Source organism: Orbicella franksi, chromosome 5, assembly GCF_964199315.1.
Source record: "Orbicella franksi chromosome 5, jaOrbFran1.1, whole genome shotgun sequence".
Classification (NCBI taxonomy): Eukaryota; Metazoa; Cnidaria; class Anthozoa; order Scleractinia; family Merulinidae; genus Orbicella; species Orbicella franksi.
In genome coordinates this window covers 18,844,901-18,859,805 of record NC_138149.1, presented here as the reverse complement: position 1 = coordinate 18,859,805, position 14,905 = coordinate 18,844,901, and the positions used below count along the sequence as shown (strand labels likewise).

The window sequence follows — 14,905 nt, the reverse complement described above, 5'->3', positions numbered from 1 at the left end:
CTTTACTAACTCAGTAATTAGCAGAAGACCTTCACTAATTTTCAAAGTCCAAATAGACAATGAACAGAAGCGCGAAGTGTAATAATTGATGAAACTTGGTTTATCGCGATATGAAGTTTAAATTTGCAAAGTAATATTCTTAGGACACTTAACTTTTATTATTTTGAACGTTTTGGTGTTATTTTACAAAAGGGGGAAGGGGCCAATATGGATGTGACCGTGATTCGTCTCTCAATTTGTGCGTACACGTAGGGTCTCGCGCACGACTATTTTCCCCGCCTTTCTTTTGCACGCCTGCCACGTAGGCTAGTTTTCGCAAACGCGCACTGAACTGATTAAAATTGTTTTTATTATATCACCATCTCAAGTTCCATTTTGCGAAGTTATATACTTAGAACATTTTCAAACGTTTTGGTGTTAAAAAAACACAGGGCCACGAAGAAGAAGTGAAGATCGAGCGCAAAGCGACAGGGGAAAGAAACTCCTGCAATGTCACGGTTTTGTCACGCATCTGATTGCTTGCGAAACAATGAACATTTCAGAAATAGTTTTACGCGACTCCCTTTTATGGGCCTTGCAGTATAAGAAATAAACTTTTCCTTGTAATCGCAAACACCAATTCTCGCGAAATTCGTCTTCCAAATTTTCTCATTAATTTCGGGCAAAAATTAGTAAGAATAGGGTATCATACCGCCATCTTATCTATGCGTGATAGTAATCTGTTTTACGTCTGGCTGTCAAAAATGCCCAGTCAGATAGTTGCTGATTTTCGTCAGAACCCTTCACCGTGCAAACCAGCCATCTACTTTTTTTATGGCGGACAAGTTGTTTTCTAAGTTAGAGGACGTTTATTTCTAAAATAGACTGTGATCTGACTCTCTTTTTCGGAATAAAATCCTTGTGGTGAAATGCGAAAAATGCGACGTCAGCGTTTCCGGCGTCCTTTTGCAACCAACCGCTTGCCTCTAAAATAACTCAAACAGCTTTATGAATCAAACAAAAGTTAACAACAAACTGGGCGGCAGGACTGAATTACTATCGTCTCGCCTGAAAGGCCATTCGCCCGGACTAAGAGTCGATTCGCCCAGACAACAGTTCGATTTGTCCGAACTAAAAGTCGTTTCGCTTGTACTAAAGGTATCTTGCAGTTGCAGAGGAACAAAACCCCGGTATAGTCCGTCTGCGAATCAGCGCACAAAAGCTTGTTCCGGCCCCCCGCGTGTTACCAGGGATTTCTATAATAACCTCTGATTTGCTTTTGAATAGAGCCGTTCTGGAAACGAAGTTGGAAGGGAACGCCTGGGTACTAGACCGCCCGTTTTCCTTACCGCTCTCCGGGTAGTCCTCTCCAGCTTAAACTCCAATTCACTGTACCTTAAGCTACACAGACCCTACTTCGCTGAGGTGGACGGCAAATAGCAAAAGGAACAGAACAAAATGAAAAAAAAAAAAGTAGTTTACAAATATTTTGGCAATAATTAATTTTACAACATTTTGCTTTTAATTTCTAGGTACCACTCAAGATCGAAAAAGTTGACCTGACAATCGCGCCAGTCAAGTCCAAAAGCTCAGAAAGGTGAATTAACACTTGTTCATCGTTGTTTCCGTTTCTGATATTCACTAGGAAAGCACTTGCCGTGAAAACTAATAAGAAAGCATGAGTGTGTAAGCTAAGTAACGATTAAAACTACAAATTCGACTATGGAAAACAAAGGGGAAAACGAGTAGAAACTTGACTTACGTCTGATGTTAACTCCAAAACATAACTCTTGTGTTAACTCCTTAACTCCTGCTTAAATCCATTACTCTAGAAGGGACGACTTTAAAATACAAGTAAAAAGGGAGTTCCCTAGATAAAACGACCTGATAAATAAATTCACTTCCTTTACATCAAAATGAAATGTCCAGTGGATTTACATGTATACTCAAAAGGGAATTTCATAAACCAATTATTCCATTCGCCCTTGTTGGATACGAATGGTTATAGTCAACGACGCGCGAAGCACTCGAGGAAAGCTGACGAAAAACAATAAAACATGATTTTTCTATGTTTTATACTCTGATTAAACATAGGCTTTTTCAGAGCGCGCGTAGACTCCTATCTATATTATAATCTGTTAATAATATACATGAAAAAATTACTCGAGTCTGATTGGCCGAGAGCAGTGCAGTTCAGTAGTAACACTACTGAAAAACGTGTAACACTTCATCGAGGTCGTGTGATTTTTTAAGCTAACCGCTGACCAAGTTACTTTTTACCATTGTATCGCGGGCTCAAAATCTTTCATATTTATATTATTAATAAGTAATGTTGTTTTTGAATGATGTCTAACCATTCGTGTTTTTCTGTATAAAGGTCATGGGACAAGATGAATAATAAAGGTGACTTATCCGATTTTGACCCTGATGAGCAGGAACTCATGAAATCAGTGTTTCAACCGAAACAGGGAAAAAAACCTAAACGGTAAGAATATGTAGAACTGTTGGTCTTTTTAAAGGGACGGTGTCACGGCAAATATATCGTATTTATCCGATTAAGCGCCCAACCTTGAATAACCTTGAAGGAAAAGTTATGAGCGTCCAGCCTCGAATAAGCGCCCACCCCACCCCTCTAGAAAAACTGAAGTGCACGACTCACTCTCAAAGTCCAAAAATTTAATAAGCAGTAGTCTTGTATTTTTGGCCCAGAATCAGCAAATTGAAATGTTAAACAATGTTTAACATTTTCCACTAAGGCATAATATTGAATTAAGTGGTTTGCTTTTCCTTAGGAATTTAAGCGGGGCTGCAAGAACGGCTCTAAGTGATCGAGATGATAGCGAGGAGAGTTCCAAAGACGATTCTGACAGTGACAATGAAAGATTGGCTGACGAGTGCCGGTTGAAGCAACGGAAAATAAGCGTTGAACTATGGGACGGTGTGGACAAGGAAGTGGTGGAACGTTTACCGGACGACATCGACGGGGGCAAAGTTTACGAAATAAAGGGCCAACTGGATAAAAAGAAACTAGTTGCTGCATTGAAGGATGGGAGAAAGTGGAAGAAAAATTGCCCCACTACTTGGAGAGGACATGCTCGTGTAAGGTACGCGGACTGTAAAGGATCATTCAAGTGCACTAGAAACGATTGCCCTTTTAGAGTGCAATACGGTGTGATTAACACCACGCAGTTTGAGAAAAAGAAGACCGGCGAAGAATTTCATTGTAAGGGTTGTGGTTTGATGGCTGAGTTTGTTCCCTGCTCTGCTCGTAGATATATAAGTTATGGAAAGAAGTCAGCCAAAGTCTATCACTGTGGACAGCACACCTGTCCAGTGATAAAGGCACCGGTCAAAAACACAGATCAAGTGCATCAGATTCTAAAGGACAATCCTAACATTAAACCCGCAGAATTACAGTCTGCGTGTATATTATCGACAATCCGCCAGCAGTGCGACTGGCGCGACGTAGAGAAGCAAGCCGAAGCAACATTGGATAAACAATGGATTTCCAACGAAAAGAAAAAATTGAAGAAAGACATTGAGCCAGTCGGGCACAACTTCGAGGCAGTGGTTACGTTTAAGCAATATTGTGATGAAAAGGACGAATTTTATGTTTACAAAGTTAATGACAGGCGCGGAAACCCAGACAAGCCGTCCTTCGTGTTTAAATCAAGTCGAGAGAAAGCTAAGATAGCGTTGAACATGAACAGAAATGGCAGTCATTATCTCAATAGCGAATTTTGTTATTTTGACGGGAAGTACAAACGTTGTCGTGGCTTTGTCACCTTAACTGCCAGCGTCTACCATTCGCTCCTGCGAAAACAAATAATTCTGGAAACAATGGAAGCGGAATCGGAAAATTCTCAAAATGTCGCACTCTTTTGGGAATTGTTTAACGAAATCTTAAAGAAAGTTTCTGGCAGTGAGAATGAAACTTTCAATCCCATTGGCTGGTGTACAGACTTGGCAGGGGCAAACTTAGCCGGACTGTGTGCTGTATTCGGTGAAAGTACAAAATCACGTACCAACCTTCGTCGTCGGGAATGGCACGTACTCCCTATCATGCAACACCCCACGAGCAGTGGCATTCCGGCTTGTCGCCGTATCATTATGAGATTTGTTTATTGCCTACCAAAGTACAAAAGTGCTATGGATGCGGTAGTGACTTTGTGGACAAGTATAGAAAGCCACCATTTAACCTTGTCGTTAAACACGTGGATAGAAGGGTAATTCGAAGAAACGAAGTTACGGGACAACTCGTATTTAGCCATGATTATTCTAACACTTATTATCACCCGTCGTGTGCACATCTAAGACGCAAAAATCCGGTATTTACCGGCCTTGTCTTCATTTCCAACGAGCTTTTTGCTGCATTGGAACCTGGCCAGCGTGCTGTCCTTGAAGCATGTGATCTAAATGTTGTTTCGAAGTAAACATAGATAATGATGGTGAACTAAATCATATCACATTTTTTCGACTATTTTGTTCTTGTTTGCACCTGAGACGTGGAATTTTTCGTGTAAGCAGCTAGTTCAATAAAAGAAACTAGATGCTGAGATTTCTTGATGTGGGTTTTGTCTGTGATCGTGTCCGTGATCGTATTCGAAGTCTTATTGAAAAAATTATCCCGCAAAATGGAAATGCTTTGGTTGCGCTTTTCTTTGAAATTACACTGACACGTGACACGTAATGCAAGCAGGACCTTCTTGTTTTGTTATCTTGGAGCTCGAGGCTCCCATACAGTCGGAATTAATCAACCGCTTAACTATGCTGTAGAATACTTTTCTTTAATATCCTTTTGTTTTGTTGGGAGGGAGGGGGGGGGGGCGGAGGGGGACGGGAGAGACACAGTTTACTAATTATCCGAAGATTGTACGAATGTTTCCGAACACTCTCCGAATTCTGAGAAAATTTCCGAAAACGTTCGAAAATATCCGAAGATTGCCGAGGAAGATCCGTGGGATACCATTTGCTACCACTCGCTATTTGAGCTATTTGTTTAACACGAGGAGAAAAATTCATGCATCATGTATAATATTGTTTGCATAGGTAATCATACCGTATAGAGTTATTTGCACGAGTGAGTTTTTCAAAAAGCTGAAAATTGCGCGAGCCGCTTTGAAAAAAAAACTCCCAAGTGCAAATTAATTTCTAATTGAACTCGAAACATGAAAAAAATTTCCGCGATACAACGGTAAAAAGTAACTTGGTCAGCGGTCAGCTTCAAAAGAAAACACGAACTCGATTTTCCGATGAATTCTGACCGCCTATAGAAGTTTTTCAGAGTGTTGTCCGAAGGGCATACGAAACTTTCTGAACATTTTCTAAAATGTTCCGGAGATTCCCGAAGATTTCCGAATTAATTATTATTTTTAATTATTATTTTATTTTATTTCTTTTATTTTTTATTTATCTTATTTCATGTTTTAATACCCTCGACATGGTACCCTCGACCCTCGACATAGTACCCTCGACCCTCGACCCTCGACAAAAACCCAGACTCCCTGATAAGTGGTTGACCTTCTCGACCTTATATAGTGATATTTTCCTGAAGTTTACATGTACATTGCCCTCAAATTTAAAGGGTCAATCGTCAAGTAAATAATATGGAGTTAATATAATATTGATCAACACCGCTACAGTTTATTTAAGCAATTTCACGCGAACTGTTAGACCTGTTCCGCAAGCTATCGTACATGCCAAATACTGTAACGCTTGAAAGTGTGCACTTAAAGAGGACTAGTTAAAATATGCTAAGTATGAGTTGATAGTACTGAAAAAGGTGTCATTTAGTATTGGCGATTTAATGAGTGATGATAACAGAAACGTCGAGATTATTTTCACAGTTCTGTTATTTTTCTAGACTAACCCTAAGTTATACATACAGTTGTCTTCCATAAACCGCGATTTCTAGGAAAGTGCCCAGTCGTACTACTTACTTTCATGGGTAACTTTGTTATCCCAGTGCGTCGTTTGAAAATGTTTCCTCAACTTACATTCCTTGGGTATCGGCTGTCTCTCTGTCCTTGAACAGAGACTGCAATGGTAAAGACTGCCGTTGCAAGGCGAGGCGCACTTGTCGTCCCCACAACGATCGAATGAAGTTGGAAAGTCAGAGTCGGCAGGAATGATGGAAATGTGCCGCGTGCAGTTTGCCTGTTAAGTAAATGATCAGTATGAAAGCGGCATCCTAAAACCGAGAATAAAGGGCTCTAAATAACAAGTGGGTATAATAATGATATCAGTCATGATATAATAAAACTAACTATTAAACAAAGAAAGGAAAACCAGCAATTTAAAGAAGTTAAATATACTAAAATAAACTCACTTCTGTACCATCAGTGACTCCCGATGTTGCCATGACCACTAAGTCTTTAGCTTTTAATACTACCTGGTGAATGCAGATTGACGAGAACCTCGGATCACGGCGTTGTCATTTGAGAAAAGTGCAGGGCTGCTTCTTTCTTATATGGTACCTCAGCGGTAAAGTATGCCATCGGCTCGAATTGCAGGGAAACGAAATGACGAAGATAAGCCGGAACAGATTAAAATGTGCGTCACCGTTTTAAAAAGTGTAGGAACGTCCACCACTTCTGGTTCTAAACATTCAACTTGTAGGTAACGAAGAACTATCTTGCAGCCTGGGTACAAATGACGGAAACAGGCTAACCACTTCCTTTTTAAAAAAACGCTAAAGCTTTTAAGAGTGGAAAACTCCTTCTATTCTTAGTCTCGCCACTTACCTTTGATACCATAAATACATGAAGATCAGCGAAATCAGTTCTCCTTTTAAATGCAGATGTAGTTTCAACACCGCTAATAGACCTTTTGACTTGGATGTCAGTGAAGGTTAAGTCTTACGTGAAAGGGTGTAAGGGTCTAAGGCGATACAATCTATTTTTTTTTTTCCTGGTTCTGCTTATCAGTTTCCCAAGGGGAAAAAAAACCCGGAAGAACATTACAAGTTTTACGTCATTCTGCCCTTCCTGTGTAATATATCTTCCAGTTCGGGGCCAGGTGCAATGTCATGGTCTTTTAAAATTCAATTTTCCTGTTTATAGAGTACGTGTAATGACCCCAGGAGATGAAAATGCGCTGGAGTCTCCATGTCCACTTCCACCACTTCCAGTATGGAAAAATGTAAAGAAGATGTAACAATTAAAAGATCTTACTGATTGTAATCTTACCTCACACGCAACATGTAAGCTTAGGTTATTATTGTAGACTCTAGGGCTTGGAGACTGTGTGGTTCGGGGGGTGATCTTATTGCTGGTTTTCAGTGTCACGCAATTCAAAATAGATCAAAATAAAAATCAAAACAGGTAAATAGATAAAGTCCAAAATCTGGGAAATGAAAGAAGGTAAATATGCAAAGACTTTCGCCAAAATTGTGGTCACAGCAATTTTACTTATGCGAGATACGCGGAGAAATTTTTTACCCAAATTTATAGAGATTTGTATGGAGACGCCATGCTGGTGCCCATCCGTATGGACACCAACATGGCGGCCGGAAACCAACAGAAACATCTGTCACTGAGTTTTGCTACAAAAGCGTGAATTTATCCCTCGAGGAACTCTAAAACATTAAAATAATAGTTTTTCTAAGACATGAACTGTTCAGATAGCCAGGTTCCCCGAAATAAGTCACTTTTTTTAACCATCATGAAAGCTATCTAGGCCGTCATGTAAATGCCGCGTCACGCAAAAGCTTAGAAATTCAAGCGTAGTGTATCACAAAACCAGGAACCCATTCGAAGCGAAAATTTGTATGAATATTAGTTTTCAGCTGCTCTTATACATCATTAAAGTAAAATCTCAGGAAGATCAATAGTTTTGTAGTTCGAATTTTAGTGACGTCATGTGGAAACCAGCTATAGTGTAGTCTCGCACGAAAAGCGTGGGGTCTGATATTGTAGGTCGCATTTTCGGAGGCCTGATATTGTAGTCTTGAACGAAATGCGAGGGGTCTCATATGGTATGTATCTCATTGAAGCGTCATGGTAAATAATCGTGTGTTTCCTTCAACTGCAGTCACGCTAGTATGAAAAATGTAATCGACCAGATAATATGGCGCGTTTTCAGGGTCAAAATTAAAAACTAACTTTTCCACCTTTCCTTACCTGCTAAGTAAAATGTCTGTCATGTCCTGTCTTTGAAATTAGACAGTACGCATCTCTTTTGACCTCCGAAACAATACATTCCGCGTTTCCTGAATACTAAAATCATAACATCCGGCATATTTTGACCTTTGAACAAAATTCTCTGCGTTTCCTGACTTCTCTCGAATTTTAAGTCCAGCATGTTCTGACTTTCAATGTAATCAGTTACCAAATGTCGTAATACTTAGTTTAAATATCTCAACGTAACATCCCATACTGACACCTGACAAGCCATTTAGTTCATAATGAAATCTCGCTGCTGAGCCGACATGTTGATTTGCAAAATTTGTAAATGCGCGTTTTCTGACTTCTCGATTCTACCAGGCGTCTTTTCCGCGCAAGCCTGGATCCCCTGATGCAAACCTAGTGCCAGGACCGGGGGTTTTCCCGGGGATTTATGAATGGAGTCGACGGCACAAGAGCAATTCTTGAGCAGTCTTCGCCATACATCATTCGACCTTGCAAGGAGACTTCAACAGGACACAGTTAGTGAAAACAATGGGGTGACAGGCCTACACAACTCCTATCCACGTGTAATAGCCGCTTTGAGAGTTTTGCTCGAACTAGTATATATTTGAGGATCTGCCCCTTTTGTATTGTACGATAGGGGGATCTTTGAATATTTCGCTAAGCAATAATCCTGTTTTTAGGAGGACATTTCACCAGAGTAGAGCCGTTAGAGGTCATAAGTCTGCGTGGTTTCCGCTGTTATCCGCGTGTAATTTGTTGAGTTTGACACCTCTGTTTTTGGCCACGTGCTATTTTTTTTGGCTCATTTGATTGCAAGATATGTTTTAAGCTCTCTAAATATTAGCTCTGGAGGGACAAAGTTTGAAATATTCCGTGAGCATGTTGGTTACTTGCATTTTGTATTATTTCGCCGGGCCCGGCTGTTTGATTTACTGTTGCAAGTTATGCTGCTTGTTATCACGGGTGTCAAATAAAACTACCAATCACAATCAAGAATTCTCGATCCGCCGAACGAGTATATAATACCAAAAAAATATGCTAGGTGTGGAGTGTTACCGAGCATTGGTCTCTACCACTCCATGTTATCGGCAACTGATGAGATCCAGAAGGATCGAAACCGCGGTCTTGCCTGATCTACAAGGCTACGAGCCTCCTAACAAAAGAGGGACTATTAACAGTCTCCAGAAAACCTGACAACATCGCAACTAAAAGTAATGACAACCACAACGTGGAGCTGGATGAACAATCATAGGAAGAACTCCTAAATTCAGAGCTTTTGCCTGAACAAAACCACACAATATCATAAGCAACACGCAAAACGGTCCACAGACTTGCGCGTGAACACCTACTTTTGCAGTTCCAGAACGAACAAACTGGAAGGACAAAAAGCTCGATGAAATTGATGCAAGAAGCATAAGAACGTCTCTCTAAGACAGACTCATAGCTTTCAACAAGGAAAGCTACAGCTATCTCTGGCGAAGCCGGACAAAGATAAATATGACACCCGTGATAACAAGCAGCATAACTTTTATAGCATTTACAAATTTTGCAAATCAGAATGTCGGCTCAGCAGCGAGATTTCATTATGAACTAAATGGCTTGTCAGGTGCCGGCATGGGATGTTTAGTTGAGAGGTTTAAACTAAGTAGTACGGTATTTGGTAACTAATTACATTGAAAGTCAGAACATGCTGGACTTAAAATTCGAGAGAAGTCAGGAAACGCAGAGAATTTTGTTCAAAGGTCAAAATATGCCGGATGTTATGATTTTAGTATTCAGGAAACGCGGAATGTATTGTTTCGGAGGTCAAAAGAGATGCGTACTGTCTAATTTCAAAGACAGGAAATGACAGACATTTTACTTAGCAGGTAAGGAAAGGTGGAAAAGTTAGTTTTTAATTTTGACCCTGAAAACGCGCCATAGTTCGGGGCCTGATATTGTAGTCTTGCGCCAAAAACGTAACAACCGACATTGTCGGGGCCTGACATTGTAGTCTCACACAAAAAGCGTGGGGTCTGAGATTGTAGGTGTCATGTTCGGGGCCTCATATTGTAGTCCTGCGCTAAAAACGTAACAACCGACATTGTCGGGGCCTGATATTGTAGTCTCACACGAAAAGCGTGGGGTCAGAGATTGTAGGTGTCATGTTTGGGGCCTGATATTGTAGTCTTGCGCCAAAAACGTAACAAACTAGATTGTCGGGGCCTGATATTGTAGTCTCACACGAAAAGCGTGGGGTCTGAGATTGTAGGTGTCATGTTTGGGGCCTGATATTATAGTCTCGCGCGAAAAGCGTGGGGTCTGACATTGTCGGGGCCTGATATCGTAGTCTCACACGAAAATCGTGGGGTCTGAGATTGTAGGTGTCATGTTTGGGGCCTGATATTGTAGTTTTGTGCCAAAAAAGTAACAACAGACATTGTCGGGGCCTGATATTGTAGTCTCACACGAAAAGCGTGGGGTCTGACATTGTAGGTGTCATGTTCGGGGCCTGATATTGTAGTCTTGCGCGAAAAACGTAACAACCGACATTGTCGGGGCCTGATATTGTAGTCTCACACGAAAAGCGTGGGGTCTGAGATTGTAGGTGTCATGTTCGGGGCCTGATATTGTAGTCTTGCGCGAAAAACGTAATAACTGACATTGTGGGGGCCTGATATTGTAGTCTCACGCGAAAAGCGTGGGGTCTGAAGTGGAGGGTCTGAGGTGGGGGGCTTGGGGCCTGAGATGGGGGGTCTGAGATGGAGGGTCTGAGGTGGGGGGCCTGAGATGGTGGGTCTGAGATGGGGGGTCTGAGATGGAGGGTCTGAGATGGGGGGCCTGAGATGGGGGGTCTGAGATGGGGGGTCTGAAATGGGGGGCCTGAGATGGGGAGAACATTCCAAACCCTGCTCCGATATTGAGCTAGAGATCACCAGTGACAATGATATCGGAGAAGAAACGCGAGAACTTGTCAAGCTTAATTCAACATGACAAAAAAGCCCAGGAAAGCGAACAGTTGGCTGACATTAAAGCAAACGCCCTTAGACAGATTGCTGAATTGTCTGATTTAATTCAAAGTACTCCAGCAAAAGACACAATCAATACAAAATTGTGGCGCATTCGATCTGCAGTATCACTGGCTACTGAAGGGATTGAGTGTTACTGGGTCTGACCACCAATACCTGAAAACTAAAGTCTTTCCCGCCAATAGACTCTATGAGAAACAAAAGCGCTTCTTTTCAAATGAGAAAAAGAGGAGCTCAGTGGAAAATAACCGGGGGGGGGATACTTTGGGAATTTCTGAGTGGGGATGTGCCACTGGGACCCTGGAACCCTTAGCCTATACCAGAGCTAGTTCAGCTACCCTATGCTAGAGTAAACTCCTGAAATCCCCCATCTGTCGACGCTGTTGAGGCTGATTTGCATAAATTTAAACTTTGATTTGATTTCTTTATATTTTTGAGTGACAATTCCTGGTTTCCTTAGTCTAGATAAAATCTTCAACCAACTAGTCAGTTTTGTGAAAAATTATACCCTATTCTAGACCCAAACGCTCTGATTTATATACCCTATCCTAGAGTAAACTGCTTGAAAACCATACCCTTCACAGCGGCACATACCTATATAGCCCATATATGGCAGTGCCCCCCCCCCCGGGAAAATAGCTAAGTTGTTGGAGGCCACAGAAAAGCAATTGGAGGATGCAAAAGTCCAAGTGTGTGCATTTTGTCTGAAGGAAAACCCACACAGTCAAGACAAAGACACATGAATGGATAGAATGTGAGAAATGTAAAGGCTGGGTACATGAGGTCTGTGATTACATTGCTGACAAGGCAAACTACATTTGTTGTATGTGTCACCCTTGAACCCTCCCAAAGATATATATCTTGTGAGGTAAACTCTGCATATAAGCCTCGCCACAGGGAGGCATGGTGGCCTCATGGCTAGTGCGCACATCTCCGGAGCGAGCAGTCCGGGTTCGAGCCCTGGCCGGGGACATGGTCTTGTGTTCTTGGGCAAGACACTTGGGCAAGACACTTTTTTTAATTCTCTTTAAAAAAATAAATAAATACCAAGTTAGAATCTTAAATCTCTCATCAGTTTCATTCCACAATTACGCCAACAACAGCATTTTTACCCAATTTTATTGATTAAAATGAATTAAGTTATAATTAAATAAGGGTACTGGCAACCTGAAATAACCAGTTGGTTAAAAATGCCAGATTGCAAGTTTAAGCTTCATTATATCAAATATTAAATTTACCATATTTGTTTGAATACTTGGGGACATTTTGATGAGTCAATGTTGACATTTGACAGAGACATTTGCATTACAAAAATTGCAGAAATCCTTGTGTTCCACTTTACTGCAGGGCTGCAAATGACAGTCGGTCATTGGACATTGGTGGACCAAAATTTGCTCATGTCCAACAAAATCCGAACTGTGGTCGGACATGATGTTCGGACAATTTTTTTATACTAACTCATTTTACAGTAAGGATGAATAAAAATCTACCATGAGTAAGTCTTACTTTTTTTGGTGATGTCCGACCACAATTTGTTTTGTCTTACCAAGATAATGTCTTTCAAGAGAAAAAAATTATTTGCAGCCCTGTTACTGAATGTGTTTAGGATACTGATTACATAATCAGGGATTCTAACTATTCTGTCTTCGCTGGAAACCTGTTGTTTTCAGCATTCATTTCCAGCCTCCTGTTTTTGCCCAACATTCCTGATTTACTAGATGTATTTTTAGCATGATCCTTTGTTGTTTTGCTGTGGTATCTTAAGCTTCTTCTACCCTTGGGGAATCCTAGCATGAGCCTGCATTTTTTTGACTGCTGCGAGGTTTGGATCTGTCCATGGTTCATCCATAATCACAAAAATGCAGGAAATTACATCTTGAAGGCAAATTTTAAACATTTTTTTTCTGGGGACATGCACCAGAACATCCCATTTTTCTATTTCAAAGGGTTGGAATCTCTGCATAATTATTAATATTAGCATGCATGAACCAACAATTATTCTCAGATCACAAAAACATTGTAAGGTAACTTAATTAAATAGAATGTCCTGCCAAGACTGGCACAAGCTATAACCTAATTGTAAATACCTGCAGAAAGAGAATAAAGATTTGTTGTTGTTGTTCTATGACAAAATCATTCAAGCAAATTGATTTCCTCTTTTTTTTAATCAGTGTCTGACTTAGTAAGTGTTTGAAATTCAAAAACTTCACGTTTAGTGGATATAGTCCTAGAAAATATGCATGCTGAAGATTGAAGATTGATTTTGTTATCTTAATTAGTTCATAGGAACAGTCTACCTAGGTGGTCCACTTCATAATTTGAGCCCATGATTGTTCAACGTTTTCATGCGGCTTACCAATCTAACCGCTTTTTTAAATATGTCAGGCATTTGTCCTCGGCGAATTTCCCTTAGAAAGAACGATGGAGAAAGGGAACTAACAAGAGGCAGGCGTTACAAAATACCAACTCGGCACCAACTCACTCAGAGTATTTTAATTGGCGTCCAATGCATTTTCGGCCTGGGTGACGGACTGTCTCTAATGGCTAGACAAGCAACTAAAATCGATTTTTTGTCCGGAAAAACGCAACAAACAAGCTTCGTTTTCTCATATTTTACTCATTTATCCATCGGATTTAGTTTACTACGAGTTATTTTGCAAGTTATTTACGCACTTGAGATACGGAAGCGAATTTTCTCAACAGGTACGAAAAGTTATCGAATTTATTTTCCCCAGTGGTAAGAGCGGATTCCACAGTTCATTATAAATTTTCAGTCATTCACCAATGGATCGTTCGAAGAGCGTTTAAACTTTTGTTGCTGTTTTTACCTGAAGAAGAAAGAAAAAGGGAAAAAAAAAAAAAAAAGGCCCGGACGGGATTCGAACCCGCGATCTTCGGTTGCCTAGTACGATCTACGAGACCGACGCCTTACCACTTGGCCACCGAGCCAGACATATGCTAGAGTGCAAAAGTTAGTATTTATAATTTATGTAATATAAACTCGCCATATAGTGAACTCTTCGTTGATCCATTCAAATTAGGATTACTCGTAGACAGCTCGCGTATCACATTAAGGGAGGTGGTCAAAACTATGTTACATGCTAGGGACCCACTTTTTGGAGGGAGGGCTATATAAGAGGCCATGGGTCTCCTGAGAGAGGTGGGGGGCTACTTAAGAGGCCATGGGTCTCCTGAGGGGGTGGGGGGCTACTTAAGAAGCCATGGGTCTCCTGAGGGAGGTGGGGGCTACTTAAGAGGCCATGGATCTCCTAACGGAGGTGGGGGCTAGGTAAGAGACCACGTGTCTCCTGACAGAGGTGGTTTAGGGTGGGGGGGGGGGAGAGTCTGGACTCTATCCTAATGTATATTGCAAGCTCTATTGTGATTGATATTCATTCGCCTTCATCAATTCATTCAATTCAGTCATGCTGAAAACTTACCCTAACCCTAAAATTGATCCTCTATGTCTTCTATGGGCATTTAGAAGGGACAGGGTTTCATTGGAGCAGTAAGTTCTACATGTTAGACGAAAACTTTCTTTGTCAGAATGAGTGACTGAATATTATTATCCTGAGTGAATATTACTTTTATTATTAATTATTTTGTTATTAATTATTTTACAAATTTTATTGTCAACTCCCCATGGGGCCTTTTCAGAGACAATAATAATGATAAAGATAATTAAAAAAATACTCAAAGATTATCGATAAACAATTATTGAAAACCTATTTACATATAAAAGTTATGACATTAAAAATTGATTTAAGAGGAAGGCTTTCATTTTACATT

The 14,905-nt window shown here is 40.7% G+C and overlaps 1 protein-coding gene and 1 non-coding gene across 2 annotated transcripts in view; one reads left to right on the top strand and one right to left on the bottom strand.

The window, feature by feature from the left end:
- The window catches only part of LOC145487527 (uncharacterized), a 572,009-nt gene that overhangs the window by 101,393 nt on the left and 455,711 nt on the right, over nucleotides 1–14,905 (top strand). The window lies entirely within an intron of this gene.
- Nucleotides 13,981–14,065, bottom strand: Trnat-cgu (transfer RNA threonine (anticodon CGU)). Its single transcript is given in 2 exon segments — nucleotides 13,981–14,016; nucleotides 14,030–14,065. It is a non-coding gene; the product is annotated as a tRNA-Thr (tRNA).